The 16,032-nt window shown below is 45.2% G+C and overlaps 1 protein-coding gene across 5 annotated transcripts in view; it reads left to right on the top strand.

Moving 5' to 3' along the window:
- The first annotated feature begins 735 nt into the window (after nt 1-735).
- SLC66A2 (solute carrier family 66 member 2) overlaps nt 736-16,032 on the top strand; it is a 120,134-nt gene continuing 104,837 nt past the window's right edge. Inside the window, exon 1 of one of the 5 annotated variants that reach the window (XM_083187794.1) lies at nt 736-933. The gene's annotated coding sequence lies outside the window, so the exon portion shown is untranslated. Of the gene's footprint in view, nt 934-3,620; nt 3,761-16,032 lie in introns of those variants that run through there. The other 4 variants (XM_083187795.1, XM_083187791.1, XM_083187793.1 and 1 more) reach the window with 4 other exon arrangements.

Raw genomic sequence — 16,032 nt, 5'->3', positions numbered from 1 at the left:
GAAGTCACTACGTTAACGACACTAGGCAGCCGTTGGTCTGTCACTACGCTAAACACGCTAGGCAGCCGTTGGGCTACGCTGAAGACACATGCTACACTAATGCTGTGTACACACGGCTGCAATAGGGGCTGAAATCACTGGAAATATGGTCGCAGGCGACCATATTGCCAGTGATTGGAGTGCACATCATCGATAAATCGCCGGGTGCGCACTCCCATTTTCAGCCCCATTATAATCGCTGGTCGCAGGAGCTTGCTCCTGCGACCAGCTAATTACCTCTGCGGCACCGCCAGCAGAGGTTCCCTTTCATGGTCGCTGATGAAAAGGAGAAACTGAGCAATATATTGCTCAGCCATATATTGCTAGCAATATATGGCTGACCAATATATCTCCCCCGTGTGTACGGGGCTTTAAAGTATCTGAAAGACATGCAGCACTGATCCATATTTTGTAAAATTGCAACATGCTGTGTGTTAGCAACAATTACTATCCTCTGTCCCAGAGCCCGCGCGTGTAACTAAACTTCCGCAATCTCATTCCTTCTAGCAAGAGCAGAACATGGTCTCCCTCTACATCAGGAAGTCGCATGAGCCACCTGCCGTGCATGTATAGTAGCCGCCACGTGTGACTAACAAAAGCAACGTATGCACCGGCTCATCAACCCCATCATCATCACTACCACCACCACACCTGGGCGTCCTCCCGGCATCAACACTTCCTCCTGTAGTCTCCACTCCAGTCACACGGCGCTCCCTGTGTGACGTCGCAATGCCGCGGCCACGCCCATGCCCGGGGCACCAATCAGATGTGCGGGGTAGGAGGATGGGGATGTCAGAATCAACTGCGGCTGAAAGACTGTCGCGGCTTGCTAGGACTGGGGACATGTAAGCGGGGAACCCGCTGCCACCACAGCTTGCCAGCCCCGGGTGCCAGGTAACGTGTGCGGGGAGTACAGTTTCACTGTGACTGCAGGGTGCTGCCGGGATATCCGGGCTGAGGGGACCACCTAATGCGTGTCACCGGCTGTCTCTCTGTACAGCTACAGCTGCAGCAGCCTCTGTGACATGCGCACGGTATATGTGGCTGCAGGCTGCTGCTCTGTGCTGGGTACTGCTGTTGCTAAGTTTCCTATGATTATAATATATGTAGCCTTTGCTGTTTCTGGCCCTATTCTCTGTACAGTGCTGATGGGGCATTGAACAACAGTAGCAGTACTGATGTTTTTTAACATTGTTCAAAATAAAAATGTTTGTCCTAAACTGGAGCAGCAGAGATTTTTGGGTGTTTGACAGCGGTACATCAATTCTAGTCCCTTGCATGGCATGCTAAGCAATTAGTGTTTTAAATACAGGGGGAGCAGATGGACAGGGGAAAACCATTTGGAACCACTTGCTATTGCAAGGTTCCTCTGTTCGCAGCGCCTACCAAGTCTAGACTTACTCAGTGCTATGAAGGCTATGGGGAGAAGGAGGTTGCTGATGGCATCAACGGCACTCCCTCCAACCGGCTGGGGAACACCTGCATTTTTTCGGGAAAACCGCTGGGTTATCTCCTTCAAGCGGCCGCATGGTATCACCCTGTGAGTTGCCTTCGCTGACTGTCTTCGTATAGACTTCTAGCACATGTGCACAATGTACCGTGCGCATATGCGTTCTTCAGATAATCACTTGTGCTGCAAATTCACAGCAGAGCAAACAGGCCTGAATCATGCCTAGGGTCCTCTAGTTCGGTACTGCAATGGTTCTCGGAGCAATAATATACTGTGTGTGCCATGTGGTAGGGTTATAAATTCTGTGACACATTTCAGATGGTATCCGGATGACAGATCAAAGGGGTCTAGGTTGACTTCTGTTTTGGTCCACATGGTTGACAACATGGTTAAATGGTCTACACATGAAAAGATTGACATGAGGTTTGTTAGTTTTTTTTTTTTTTTTTTTTTAGGATTTGTTCTCATATTTTACCATTCACGTGGACTCTAATTGGGAATGGTAGTGTGCTGTGGATAGAGGCACATTGCCCAAAGCGAGTGAAGTGATGCACTAATTTGGGGTCTATGTCACTATCTTTTAGACAAGACTCCAAAACCAGATTCAACAATAATGATTTTTAATCCTTAAAACCACAGCGTGGCAGGAATAGATATACAACAGCCTTCAAACCAATATTTCAGACATTTTTGTTCGAACAAAAGTATCGGAACTATTTTAAAGCAGTGGAGTGTGGAACTTTTCTGCAGTGTCTAGCACCACCTATTACACCCGGGTCACATCTAATGTTGGTTCGAAGGCTGTTGTATATCTGTTCCTGCCCCGCTGTGGTTTCAAGGATTAAAAATCATTATTGTTGAATCTGGTTTTGGAGTCGTGTCTAAAAGATACCTTTTATGGGAGTACACAGAGCTGAATACATGTAAGCATACATATTGGAGCTTTGCAGAAGATCATCTTTCCTTGTAAACTTTACTCTTAGCGCATGTGAGACTTTTCCTTTCTTTGCCTATAGTGCCTGGAACAGTTCAATTGCTCTGTCAGGTCAATGTATTTCTCATGGACCAGTGGAAATGACTAGCTGTACCCATTCAGAAAACTCCAGGTCCAAAGGGGGACAACCTGGAACATGCTATATACTGTAGACCTTCGTTAGAATATAGGTATTAAAGATGTACTGCCTAGTACAGGGGTCCTCAAACGATTTGCTCTGGGACCCCATCAGACAATAAAAATAATGACAGGACCCCAGCAAGTTACTGCAGAAGGTCAGCACGTCACATGTGTAGTCAGCAGACAGCACATACATGGCAGCATTGTGGAGGCACACAAAATGATGGGAGGAGTCTGAAGTAACCATTCAACAGATTTATCAGACTCCTTGAATCACTGCCTGAGATTAGAGAAGTCATTAGCTTGATGGTCAACAAAATGGAGTCGGGACCCACTTTGGGGTCAGGACCCACAGCTTGAGAACCGCTGGCCTAGTATACAGTAACTTTCTAAAACATTTTAGGAATTATAGCACTAATACTTCAACTGTTAAAATGTTAGGGTCACTGACACAGAATAAAGTAGTGCAAAGAATAATTGATTCCACTGATGCATAACCTGCGGGTTCTGCAGTGCCGTAACTATAAATTTTGCTCCCCCCTGCCAAAAAGTTTGTGGTCCCCCCCCCCCCCCCCCCCCAGGCTCCTCTCCAGCGTGTTTCCCCAGCGTGTGACGTGAGGACATCACACGCATAACAGAGAAGCTGAAGCAGGAGAGAGGAAGAGAGACCAGCAGGCACTGCTGATTCCCTTGGCTCCAATGCATCCCAGGCCGCCCTAGCATGCCCATCCGCCCACCCATCCTGTACACAGTAGCAGGCCCGGCGACAGGGGGGTCAAAGGGGACAAGTGTGACAGGCCCCGGGGATCTGAAGGGCCCCAGAGCCCGGCTGCCTGTACAGAGCTGGATTAAAGGCTCCCCCCCCCCCCCCCCACCTGTCGACTACTGCAAAACACGTCTATTACTATTATCCTTAGTGCAGAACTGCACACCACACTGACAGCGGCGCCGGGACCGCAAAGCAGTACTGGGAGGTGAGGTGGGCTTCGGCTGTATGCGTCTCTCTCTGCAGCTTGCAGGAGGAGAGCTGCTCGGGATGCTGGCTTCCTGTTGCTGTGTAGAAGTCAGCTGACTGTGTGCTGTGGCCGGAGGAGGATAACATGCAGGACAGATCTTGTGTCAGTCCTGTAGTGCATGACAGCCTCTGCGCTGACAAAGTAAGGTACTATAAATCTGACTGAAGGAGCCCACACACGCACCGTTGCCGGCGGTGCGATGCTGTACGATGGGGTGCGCGCTCCCGCGGCACCTCATCGTACAGTACAAAAAGTATGTGCTGCACATACTTTTTGTACTAGCTTTTTCTAGCATAGCATCGCATCGCATGCACATCGTATGCACAAGGCATACGATGCAATGCTATGTGTGCTAGTTAAGCCCACAACGCACACCGGGATCGGTGCGTGTGTGGGCTCCATGACATTCCCTAGCTCCCCACCACCGCACTTGAGGGCAGGCTCCTGTGCTACTTATCTATGTGAATTTTTTTTTTTTTTTTAAAGTGATGTGAACTCTTGGTGATAGCCCTTGACCTCCCTGTCACCGGGACTGCAGTGGGGAGGTGTACGGGGGTTAACCAGGATAAGGGCCATGACTTTAGATACAGAGGGAAACTAGTCAGTATGTGGAGTATATACATAAATTCTCTCTCAACAAGGGCTAACGCTGCTTCACTGTGCATGCTCTGGCCAATATACATACTCAATATCATCCACTCTTTGCCTATGGGCATGGGCCTGATTCAGATGAAAAATGTAGTTTTGCAAATATTTCTTAGATCCCCATTAGCAGCAGGCACATACTGCCACCTCTGACTGACCTTTGGCTCTAACTGTGTGTAGTTTGTATATTCTCCCTGTGCTTTCGTGGGTTTCCTCCGGGTTCTCTGGTTTCCTCCCACAATCCAAAAATATACTGCTAGGATAATTGGCTCCCAACAAATTAACCCTAGAATGTCTGTGTGTGTACATGTGAGGGAATATAGATTGTAAACTCCACTGGGGCAGGGACTGAATGTTCCAATATTCTCTGTACAGCGCTGCGGAATATGTGTGCGCTATATAATAACTGGTAATAATAATCTCTGTACAGCGCTGCGGAATATGTGTGCGCTATATAATAACTGGTAATAATATTCTCTGTACATCGCTGTGGAATATGTGTGCGCTATATAATAACTGGTAATAATCTCTGTAAAACACTGCAGAATATGTGTGGGCTATATAATAACTGGTAATAATATTCTCTGTACAGCGCTGCGGAATATGTGTGCGCTATATAATAACTGGTAATAATCTCTGTAAAACACTGCAGAATATGTGTGGGCTATATAATAACTGGTAATAATATTCTCTGTACAGTGCTGTGGAATATGTGTGCGCTATATAATAACTGGTAATAATCTCTGTAAAACACTGCAGAATATGTGTGCGCTATATAAGAAACTGTTAATAAATAATAATAATAGGTAAAAATAATGGAGCATGCATAAGCTATGCTGTGATTTACAGCCTGGTTATAGCTCGCAGTTAGAAATAACACTCACTGGAGTTGCTTGTAGGCAATAAACTTTTACTTGGCGGTTGTATTTATCATATTGTATATGGACCTTGACTTTAAAAGTAGTGTACATTATTATTTTTGTATAAAATATTAATTATTCCATACAAGTCTGAAAGAATCATTCAAATTTATCACCTAATTGTAATTTTCTTTCTAGTGATTGATAATTCTATGATTTTAATTTTAGACCCTAGGGCCCCCCTGTCTTCCCTGGGCCCCCCCAAAGCCTTAATCCAGCTCTGTGCCTGTACCATACTAGCTGTGAGTCAGTGACACCTGCGGGCCAGCCATCAGGCTGTCTACTGTGTGCCATAGCTGAGTCTCACTCTGTGTGCTGTCTGTGTGCACCAGCCCGCAGTTGCTCGGAGATGGAGTCGGCTGTTTACTATCTGCACTGCTTGCGGCCCAGGTGTACCCGCTGGACACTGCCATCTCTCTGCATGCTTGCTGCCCTTTTGCAGCACCCCAGGTTGTGTGGGTTTGAGATTAGGTGGGGAGGGGGGCAGAGGGGCCCAGAAAAAATCGTGTACAGGGCCCCAAGATTTCTGTTGCCGGCCCTGCACAGTAGCCAATAGCCAGCTCTGTGTACAGTCAATTGAATCAGTGGGGGGATTTGTTGTCTCTGCCATGGCCGCACCCACGCTGCGGCTGACTCGCCTCTGGTGCTCAGCCAGTGGGCAGCAGCAGCATGTCAGTGCGTCAAGCGGGTGCCGGCGCCCACACAGAGCCCCAATGCAGCTTGCTCCCCCAAGCGGCAGCTGGGGCTGCCTTACAGTAGTTACACCACTGGGGTTCTGTCTTTTAACTGTTAGCTGTGCAATGAATTCTGTTGGGAAATTCCTTTAGGGTACCAGAGCATTGGTACTTAGGGTCCTAATTGAAACATTAGTGATCTCTGATTTGTACATGCAGCAATATTGTGGCGATCTCCTGGTTGGCTGCTTATGCCAGTGGTAAACTCATACATTGAATCAGGGTTATTTTAGATTTATTAGAATGACGTGTCTTAAAAGTACAGAAACCGTTTATCTTGTTCAGTGTTATTGTTTTGACAATACTGGGTGTGTTCGGAATAATGTTGATAGTACATTTGTTATTTTTGTTTCGTTTTCCCTCATAGCACTGATGTTGAGGGTTCAATGCCCACAATGGCCCTAACTGTGTGTAGTTTGTATATTCTTCCCTTGCTTGCGTGGGTTTTGTCTGGGTACTCCGGTCCCACAATGCAAATATACAGTGCTAGGTTAATTGGCTCCCAACTAAAATTAATCTTAGTGTGAATGTGTCTACGTGCACATGTGGTAGAGAATATACATTTGTGAAACTGCTTTCAGACAGTGGCTGCCAATTAACCTAGCTTACTCAGCATTTGAAAGACCGGGTTATTTGTCCACCATTGTCAGTCCCCCCCCCCTTCACACAGGAGACCAAATCTCCGGGTCTAAAATTTAGACCCGGAGATTTGCTCTATTACACAGGGTTTTCGCCTGTGTGAAAGGGTCGATTCCCGATCTTAAACTCCGGGTCTCCGACCCTGATCCTTTGCAGCATCTGAGACCTGGAGTTTAAGATCCGAATCGACCCTTTTACACTGTAAAAGGACGCGTGTATTTAATGACATTTCCAGGTGGAACTGCTTTACCCCAGAATTTCATTTTCTGTGTGAAAGGGGTATTGGCTCCCCTGGGGCAGAGACTGATGTGACCAAATATTCTCTTTGTAAAGTGCTGCAGAATATGTCTGTGCTATATACAACTGGTAATAAATCAACCATTTTATATATGTATATAATACTGTATAAGAGCTAAGCTCCCCCACAACTATAGGGCTTAATAAAAAAATATTGGTAATTATTTAAAACCAAACAATAAAAAAAGCAAAGCAAAACAATGGTGCTTTGGTGGAGCATGAAACTGACTATATCCCAGCAGGTGAGAAGAGGGGTTGTACACCTGTGGGGGAGAGAAAATAAGGTGCAGGCTGTGAGGTGACGGCGCCCAGCAGCAGTTTTCTATATGGTAAAGAGATACTCTAGGAAGTAATGAACACCTCATTTTCACGTCCTAATAATTAACAAAAAGTGAAGGAAACCAGGTTAAAAAAATAAATAAAAGCTGTAAGATGGTTGTTGAGGTTGTGTGGCATTGTACTGTGTTATGCAATTTCTATACATCAGAAGAAATGTAATATTTTAGTTGTGGTTAAGATTTTCTTGTTGTTATCTATTGAAGAGATATTTATCTGGGAGATAGTCAAAAATATGACAGAGACATTAGGTGCCTGCCAGGAATCACTGATTAGAGAGTCGGGATGATAATAAAGATTAAACACATAAAATTACAATAAACATATACAGTATTGAATATAAAATATGGTATAATATGAGTTGGGATCCCAATTTAAGCAGCTAATTAGGCTTGTATAACTTCACAGCAAATATATTTTTAGGCTCAGCAAGGTTGGATTATAATAATAAATTATAGCCTGGAGATGACGATATTCTGCAGGTAGAAATTGTAGCAAATAAGTAGGTCCGGTTTTGTATAAGACTGGCCAGTCAAATATATACGGTGTTAATCAGTCACATATATTATATGCTCATCAAGATAGTGGAGTCCATTCGGGGTGGTTAGTAGATGTAATATGCAGGCGGTCCCAATTGGTAGAGCTAGAAAGCCCCTCAGATGGAATAGAAACTCCTCTCGGCGACACGCCGGTAGAATTTCACCGCAGTGTGGGGTGAAAATCACCGTTCAATCTGCGGTGGTAAGGAGTGATTAGGTTGGTGAAGTGCCGTCCTGCAGTGGACCTCGATCTCCTCTGTGTAGCGTGGTTGGGCTGTGCGCAGCTGATGGCCGGCAGCTCAGGGTGGGAATGAGCCGCACTTCAGCTGGGGGTGAATGGATGCACAGTCGGCGGTAAGCCCAGGGGGGGATGGAGGGGGGGAAAATGCACGCTCCAAATGAAGCCGGAGGTACGGGGCTTGTAGGAGCTTGAAGCGGCTAGATGCCGGTGATGTCTTGCACAGGATTTGTGCTGCTGGCTGGATTCACGTGAGGCGGCTAATTGCCGGTGATGTTTTGCGGCTGGCACTGCCTCCGTGAAGCTTTGCTGAGGTATAGCTGGCTGGATCACCTTCTCAGGTAGGTAGGTAATAACGTGTCAACACGTTTCGTCCCCTGTTGTATGCTGGGAACTTTTTCAAGACGAAAGGCTACAGTGTGTCCTGCATTCATCTTTATACAGCCATTTAGTGTGTAATTATTTATAATCAGTAGCGCAATTCACTCCTACTCCCCCCATCCATTTCTTTTCTTTCTGTGCGCCTTGACGGGCTGGTAATGGTTTGGGAAGAGGGGGGAAAGGGAAATGGGCCTGGGGCACAGGTTTAGTTTGTCGTGGGTTATGAAGGCATGCTCCGTACAACAAAAGTAACTGAATTAATTTGTTTATAGAGTTGTGGAGGTGCTCCCTGGGAGTAGGGTAAGTAGATGCAAGAAAAGAATATCCAAGAGGGATATCAAGAAGTCTCCCGGGTGGGGCACAGCCTTCTGGTTCAACAATGATATAACAGTTAAAACTGAATTTTATTATTAAAAGAGGAGGTCTGTTTTTAGTCAGACCTAAACAACGTAGGACAAAGACACAACAACATCAAACATATAATAAATTCCCACTTAATTCATATGGTATGGGGAACAAATAATTCACTGATTGTTAGAAAGCAGTGAAAATATCAGCTTTCCTGTCTGAGAATTCCTCTAGGTATGAAGTGAGTTGTTTAATGAAACCTGTAAGGGTTAGTGAGACAACTTCATACTAATAATTCAGACAACTTGCCTCAAAATTTCTGTTTGAAAATATCATATAATGATGTAATCATTTACTAACATCTAGTCAATGCAAACGTGGCTGTTATAAGATTTCTAAAGAAAAATAGAGAAAGGAGGAAGGAAGTGAGGAAATATACTTGAGATGGGTATTAATCATAAGAGTGGCTGCTACCTGTGTATATGATGAATTTCAGTGAATACACAGTTGAGCGGACCCTATGAGTGTCACAAGTATAGGTATAGGGAAACAGAAAAAAGGTTTCTGCTGTTGCCAGGGGTAACTGATCCGACCCTGTTGTCTACACAACAGTGCAGAGTCAAAATAGGCACCCCTGGAAATGAGAGAACCAAAGTTAGTAGGAGTAGTAGATAGGTGGAAAAATAAATCACTGTTTCCCTAGTGTATGCTGCTGCCCATTGTGTACAGTAATTGCTGTAGTGAACAATGGGTGAGCGATGACACTCAGGTAGTGAGATATATAGGAAAGATTTTAACCCCTTCCCGACATATGACGTACATCCTCTGGGATCTTCCCTTCCTCCTTCAAACACGCTCTTGTCTCCCCAATTCTCAAAAAAACAAATCTGGACCCCAACTCTCCATCCAACTACAGGCCCATCTCCCTCCTCCCTTTTGCCTCCAAACTCCTAGAACGTCTGACCTATAATCGTCTCCTAAGCCACCTTACTGCTAACTCCATTCTAGACCCCCTCCAATCCGGGTTCCGCCCTTTACATTCCACTGAAACTGCCCTGACCAAAGTCACTAACGATCTACTATCGGCTAAATCCAAAGGCCTCTTCTCTATCCTCATCCAGCTTGATCTGTCGGCTGCCTTTGACACTGTTGACCACCCTCTCCTGCTCAACACCCTCCGCTCCTTTGGCATCACTGGCACGGTCTTCTCCTGGTTCACCTCATACCTCTCCGATCGCTCCTTCTCCGTCTCCACTCCGAGCTCCTCCTCTCCTACTACCCCCCAGCCAGTCGGTGTTCCCCAAGGGTCAGTCCTTGGCCCTCTCCTCTTCTCCCTCTACACCACCTCTCTGGGCACCCTCATCAGCTCCTATGGTTTTCATTACCACCTTTATGCTGATGATACCCTAATCTATCTCTCCTCCCCCGACTTATCCCCATCACTTCTGTCCAAGGTCTCCGAATGCCTCACGGCCATCTCAGCCTGGATGACCCAACGCTTCCTGAAACTAAACATGGCTAAAACTGAACTTCTAATCTTCCATCCCCCGAACATCCCCTCTTCTCCCACTATCTCCATCAGCATTGGTGAAACCGAGATCCCGTCCACCGACCAAACGCGCTGCCTCGGTGTCATCATTGACTCCTCCCTCTCTTTCACCCCCCACATTCGTGCTCTCTCACAGTCTTGCCGCTTTCACCTACGCAACATCTCACGCATCAGACCATTCCTCTCCACTGACGCGACCAAAATTCTCATTCACTCTCTTGTCATCTCCCGCCTTGACTACTGCAACATCCTTCTCTCTGGGCTACCTCTCACCCGCCTCGCACCTCTCCAATCCATTCTTAACGCTGCTGCTAGGCTCATCTTCCTCTCCCCCCTCTGTTTATCTCTTCACTGGCTCCCCATTCCTTTCCGAGTTCTCTTTAAACTCCTCACCACCACCTACAAGGCTCTCTCCTCCTCCACAGCTCCCTACCTCTCTTCACTGATCTCTATCCACACTCCCTCCCGTCCTCTTCGCTCCATCGCTGACCGCCGACTGACCTCTCACCTAATCACCTCCTCCCACTCCCGTGTCCAAGATTTCTCTCGCGCTGCCCCCCTGCACTGGAACAACCTCCCGCCACCCATCAGGCTATCTGATTCCCTTACCTCCTTCAAGCGCTCCCTCAAAACCCACTTTTTTCGACTAGCCTATCCCTCCTCCTAACCTCTTTTGATCCTCCTATCCTGCCTCCGTTCCCCTCCGTTCCTACTTATCCTATTGTATTTCGTTCGTCCACCCACCTATTTTTAGTATGTTAACTCTTATGAGCAGGGCCATCCTTCCTCACGTACTCACCCTACCTCATTACCTCACCTGTGCTCCTGTCCTGTTCTTCCCTTCCTCTACTTCATCTTCGGTCTCCTTGACTATTTTGACACCTACTTCTGAACTGATGCTGATTTTAGTTCTACCAGCTATACCCCTATTTATACTGTATCTTTCTACACACCCTGTACGTTACCTTGTAATTTGTTTTTTTTTGTTTGCTATGTACGGCGCTGCGGACACTTTGTGGCGCCTTATAAATAAACGTACTACTACTACTACTACATGTACGTCATATGACGGTTGCGGGGGAATCAAGCCAGCTCACGGAGTGAGCTGGCTTGAAAGAGAGCAGGTAATGGCTGTATATTACAGCCAGGTACCTGCTCTCACGGCCACGAGCGGCGAGTTCGCCGATCGTGGCCGTTTAACCCTTTAAGCACCGCGGGCAAAGCGCCCGCAGTGCTTTAATAGCTGATCGGAGGGGGGGCGCCCCCCTCCGGCGCCGATCGGGGCCCCCCGCGGCGAGATCGGAGGGTGCCGATCGGTTGCCATGGCAGCCAGGGGTCTAATGTAGACCCCTGTGCTGGCCATGTCAGCATTCCTATTACATCCTGCCTGAGGCAGGATGTAATAGGAAGTGCTGAAAATCACTATGTTCAGCCATAGAGCTCTATGGCTGAACCTAGTACAGGCGATCGCGCCCCCTAGTGGTCAAGTACACTAGGGGGCCTTGTAGTAAAAGTAAAAATAATAATAAAAAAAAAAAAATATTAAAAGTTCAAATCACCCCCCTTTCCCCATTTCACAAATAAAAAAAAATAAAAAAAATAAACATATTTGGTATCGCCGCGTTCCTAAAAGTCCGATCTATTAAAATATAACATTAGTTATCCCGCACGGTTAAAGGCGTAAACGGGAAAAAATTCCCAACGCCAAAACGTTTTTTGGTCGCATCGCCTACCCAAAAAAATTTAAATAAAAGAGATCAGAAAGTCGCACATATCCCATAATGGTATTAATTAAAAAGTACACTTCAGCCCGCAAAAAATGAGCCCTCACTTAGGTCCGTAGGTGGAAAAATAAAAAAGTTATAAGCCGCAGAACATGGCGACGCGACGCAAATTAGAAAAACCGTAAAATTTTCTATTTTTTTTTTTTTTGTGGTAAAACGTAACGAAAACTATATAAGTTTGGTATCACCGGAATCGTAACGACCCATAGAATAAAGATAACCCATCATTTTAAACGAACTATGAACTCCAAAAAAACCGTAACCAGCGCAAAATTGTGGAATTGCGTTTTTTTTCCTTTTTACCCCACATTGAATTATTTCCTGATTCCCCAGAATATTATACGGTATAGTAAATGGTACCATTAAAAAGTACAACTTGTCCTGCAAAAAAAAAGCCCTCATGTGTCTATATAGCCGAAAAATTAAAAAAGTTACGCTTATTTGAACGCGAGGAGGAAAAAAAAAAAGTTAAGAAAAAACGCCCCGTCGGGAAGGGGTTAACCCCTTCCTGACAGAGCCAGTTTTTGCGTTCCTGACAGAGCCCTTTTTTTCAAATCTGACATGTATCACTTAAGTGGGGATAACTTTTTTTTGCTTTTACTTATCCCAGTGATTTTGAGATTGTTTTCTCGTGACACATTGTACTTCAAATTAGTGGTAAATTTGGGTCGATACAGTCTGTGTTTTTTTGTGAAAAATACCAAAATGTCGTAAAAAAATGGAAAATTTAGCAATTTGCCAAATGTAAAATTTTCTGCTTGTGAGACAAATAATCATACCACTCAAAATAGTTAATAACTAACATAGACCATATGTCTACTTTATGTTTCCATCATTATTTCAACTTCCTTTTAATTTTTTTGGACACTAGGAGGCTTACAATATGAATAGCAAATTCTCAAATTTTCAAGAAAATTTCAAACACTGATTTTTTTAGGGACCAGTTCAGTTCTGATGTGACTTTGAGGGACTTGTATGTGAGACACCCCCATAAATGATACCATTTCAAAAACTGCACCCCTCACAGTATTCAAAACAGCATTTTGGAAGTTTGTTAACCCTTTAGGTGTTTCACAGGATTTGCAATTTTAATACATTTTTCTAAGGAACACAGTACATTTTACTAGAGAAATGTGACTAAAAATTGATTCCCCCAATTCTTTTGTTTTCATAAATATCCTATATGTGGCCCTAGTGTGCACGTTGACCAAACCACAGGCTTCATAATAGAAGGAGCACCTACTTGATTTTGGAGCCTCCTTTTTATGAGATTATTTTTTAGGCACCATGTACGTTTCTAGGCACCATAAGATGCTAAAATTTAGGAACCCCCCCACAAGTGACCCCATTTTGCAAACTACACCCCTCAGGGAATTCATCTAGGGGTATAGTGTACATTTCAAACCCCCAGGGGTTTCACCAATTTTGATACAACTGGGCAGTGAAAATGAAAAATTACATTTTTTTACACAAAAATGCAGTTCTGGCTCAAAATTTTTCATTTTCAGAAGGTATGAAGGAGAAAAAGCACCCCAAAATCTGTGCCCCAATTTCTCCCGAGTACGGCAATGCCTCACGTGTGACCAAAAAATACCATTTGGGTGCATGGCAGGACTCAGAAGGGAAGGAGTGATTTTTGGATTTTGCAGCACAGATTCTGGTGGAATGTTGGTGGGTGCTATGTTGCATTAGCAAGACCCCCCAAGCACCAATACAGTGGAACCCCCCCACAAGTGACCCCATTTTGCAAACTACACCCCTCAGGGAATTCATCTAGGGGTATAGTGTACATTTCAAACCCCCAGGGGTTTCACCAATTTTGATACAAGTGGGCAGTGAAAATGAAAAATTACATTTTTTTTACACAAAAATGCAGTTCTGGCTCAATTTTTCATTTTCAGAAGGTATGAAGGAGAAAAAGCACCCCAAAATCTGTGCCCCAATTTCTCCCGAGTACGGCAATGCCTCACATGTGACCAAAAAATACCATTTGGGTGCATGGCAGGACTCAGAAGGGAAGGAGTGATTTTTGGATTTTGTAGCTCAGATTCTGGTGGAATGTTGGTGGGTGCTATGTCGCATTAGCAAGACCCCCAAAGCACCAATACAGTGGAACCCCCCACAAGTGACCCCATTTTGCAAACTACACCCCTCAGGGAATTCATCTAGGGGTATAGTGTACATTTCAAACCCCCAGGGGTTTCACCAATTTTGATACAAGTGGGCAGTGAAAATGAAAAATTACATTTTTTTTACACAAAAATGCAGTTCTGGCTCAAAATTTTTCATTTTCAGAAGGTATGAAGGAGACAAAGCACCCCAAAATCTGTGCCCCAATTTCTCCCGAGTACGGCAATGCCTCATGTGTGACCAAAAAGTGGCAGGACTCAGAAGGGAAGGAGTGATATTTGGATTTTGCAGCACAAATTCTGGTGGAATGATGGTGGGTGCTATGTCGCATTAGCAAGACCCCCAAAGCACCAATACAGTGGAACCCCCCCCACAAGTGACCCCATTTTGCAAACTACACCCCTCAGGGAATTCATCTAGGGGTATAGTGTACATTTCAAACCCCCAGGGGTTTCACCAATTTTGATACAAGTGGGCAGTGAAAATGAAAAATTACATTTTTTTTACACAAAAATGCAGTTCTGGCTCAAAATTTTTCATTTTCAGAAGGTATGAAGGAGAAAAAGCACCCCAAAGTCTGTGCCCCAATTTCTCCCGAGTACGGCAATGCCTCACATGTGACCAAAAAATACCAGTTGGGTGCATGGCAGGACTCAGAAGGGAAGGAGTGATTTTTGGATTTTGCGGCTCAGATTCTGGTGGAATGAATGGTGGGTGCTATGTGGCATTAGCAAGACCCCCGAAGCACGGTGAAATGATGAACCTAATAATCCATAGATGTGTGGTATATTTTAAAACACTCCTTTATACATAGGCCGGGTTTGTCGGGGCAAGTGTCACACTGGAAAATAGTTTGCTTTCTTATTCCCTTTTTATAGCAAACTTTGCACCTTTTTTGTGTCCTGCCCTTTTTTCCAGTGGAGGGGATTTCATCAGGAAAATGCTGCCCTGGTACAATACGGGGGCCAGTACTAGAAGTACTGGGGCCCTCTGCCTGCTGGTTCCAAAATATTAGGCCCTTTATGACTTCCTCTTGAAAGTGCATAAATGTCCCCCTCTGGCCGGTAGAACGGAATAGCACGTAAGCGTTATACAGTGCCATCTGGATGATATACACGGCCAGCTTCTTGTACCAGATTTTTGTTTTCCGCAGGGCACTGTACGGCTTCAGTACCTGATCTGAAAGATCCACTCCGCCCATGTACTTATTGTAATCCAGGATACAATTAGGTTTTGAGGTGTGGGTACTGGTACCTCGTACAGGGACGGAGGTGGTACTGTCTCCGTGAATTGTTGTCAGTATAAGGACATCCCTCTTGTCCTTATATTTGACCAACAACATATTTTCGGTGCATATTCCCCTGCTTTCACCCCTTCTCATTACTTGGGCAATGTGCGTTTTTGGGAGGCCTCTTTGGTTCTTGCGCACAGTACCGCAAGCTGCTGTACCTCTTGAACCAAGGGCCTTAAACAGGGGGATGCTAGTGTAAAAGTTATCCACATAGAGGTGATAACCTTTATCCAGGAAGGGGTGCACTAAATCCCAGACAATTTTTCCACTAACACCTACGAGGGAGGGGGGGCATTCTGGCGGTTCAATTCTTGAATCCTTCCCTTCATATACCCTAAACCTGTGAGTGTACCCTGAGGTGCTTTCACACAGCTTATACATTTTTATGCCATACCTTGCCCTCTTACTGGGAAGGTACTGGCGGAATTTAACCCTTCCTTTAAAATGTATAAGGGACTCGTCTATGCAAATGAATTTATCTGGGATGTACATGTCTTCAAATTTGGCACTGAAATGATCAATGACCGGCCTGACTTTGAATAGCCGGTCAAAGGTGGGATCATCTCTGGGTGGGCACTGTGC

This window comes from Crinia signifera, chromosome 5, assembly GCF_055691185.1.
Source record: "Crinia signifera chromosome 5, ASM5569118v1, whole genome shotgun sequence".
NCBI classification, from domain to species: Eukaryota; Metazoa; Chordata; class Amphibia; order Anura; family Myobatrachidae; genus Crinia; species Crinia signifera.
This window is presented reverse-complemented; position numbering and strand designations above follow the sequence as displayed.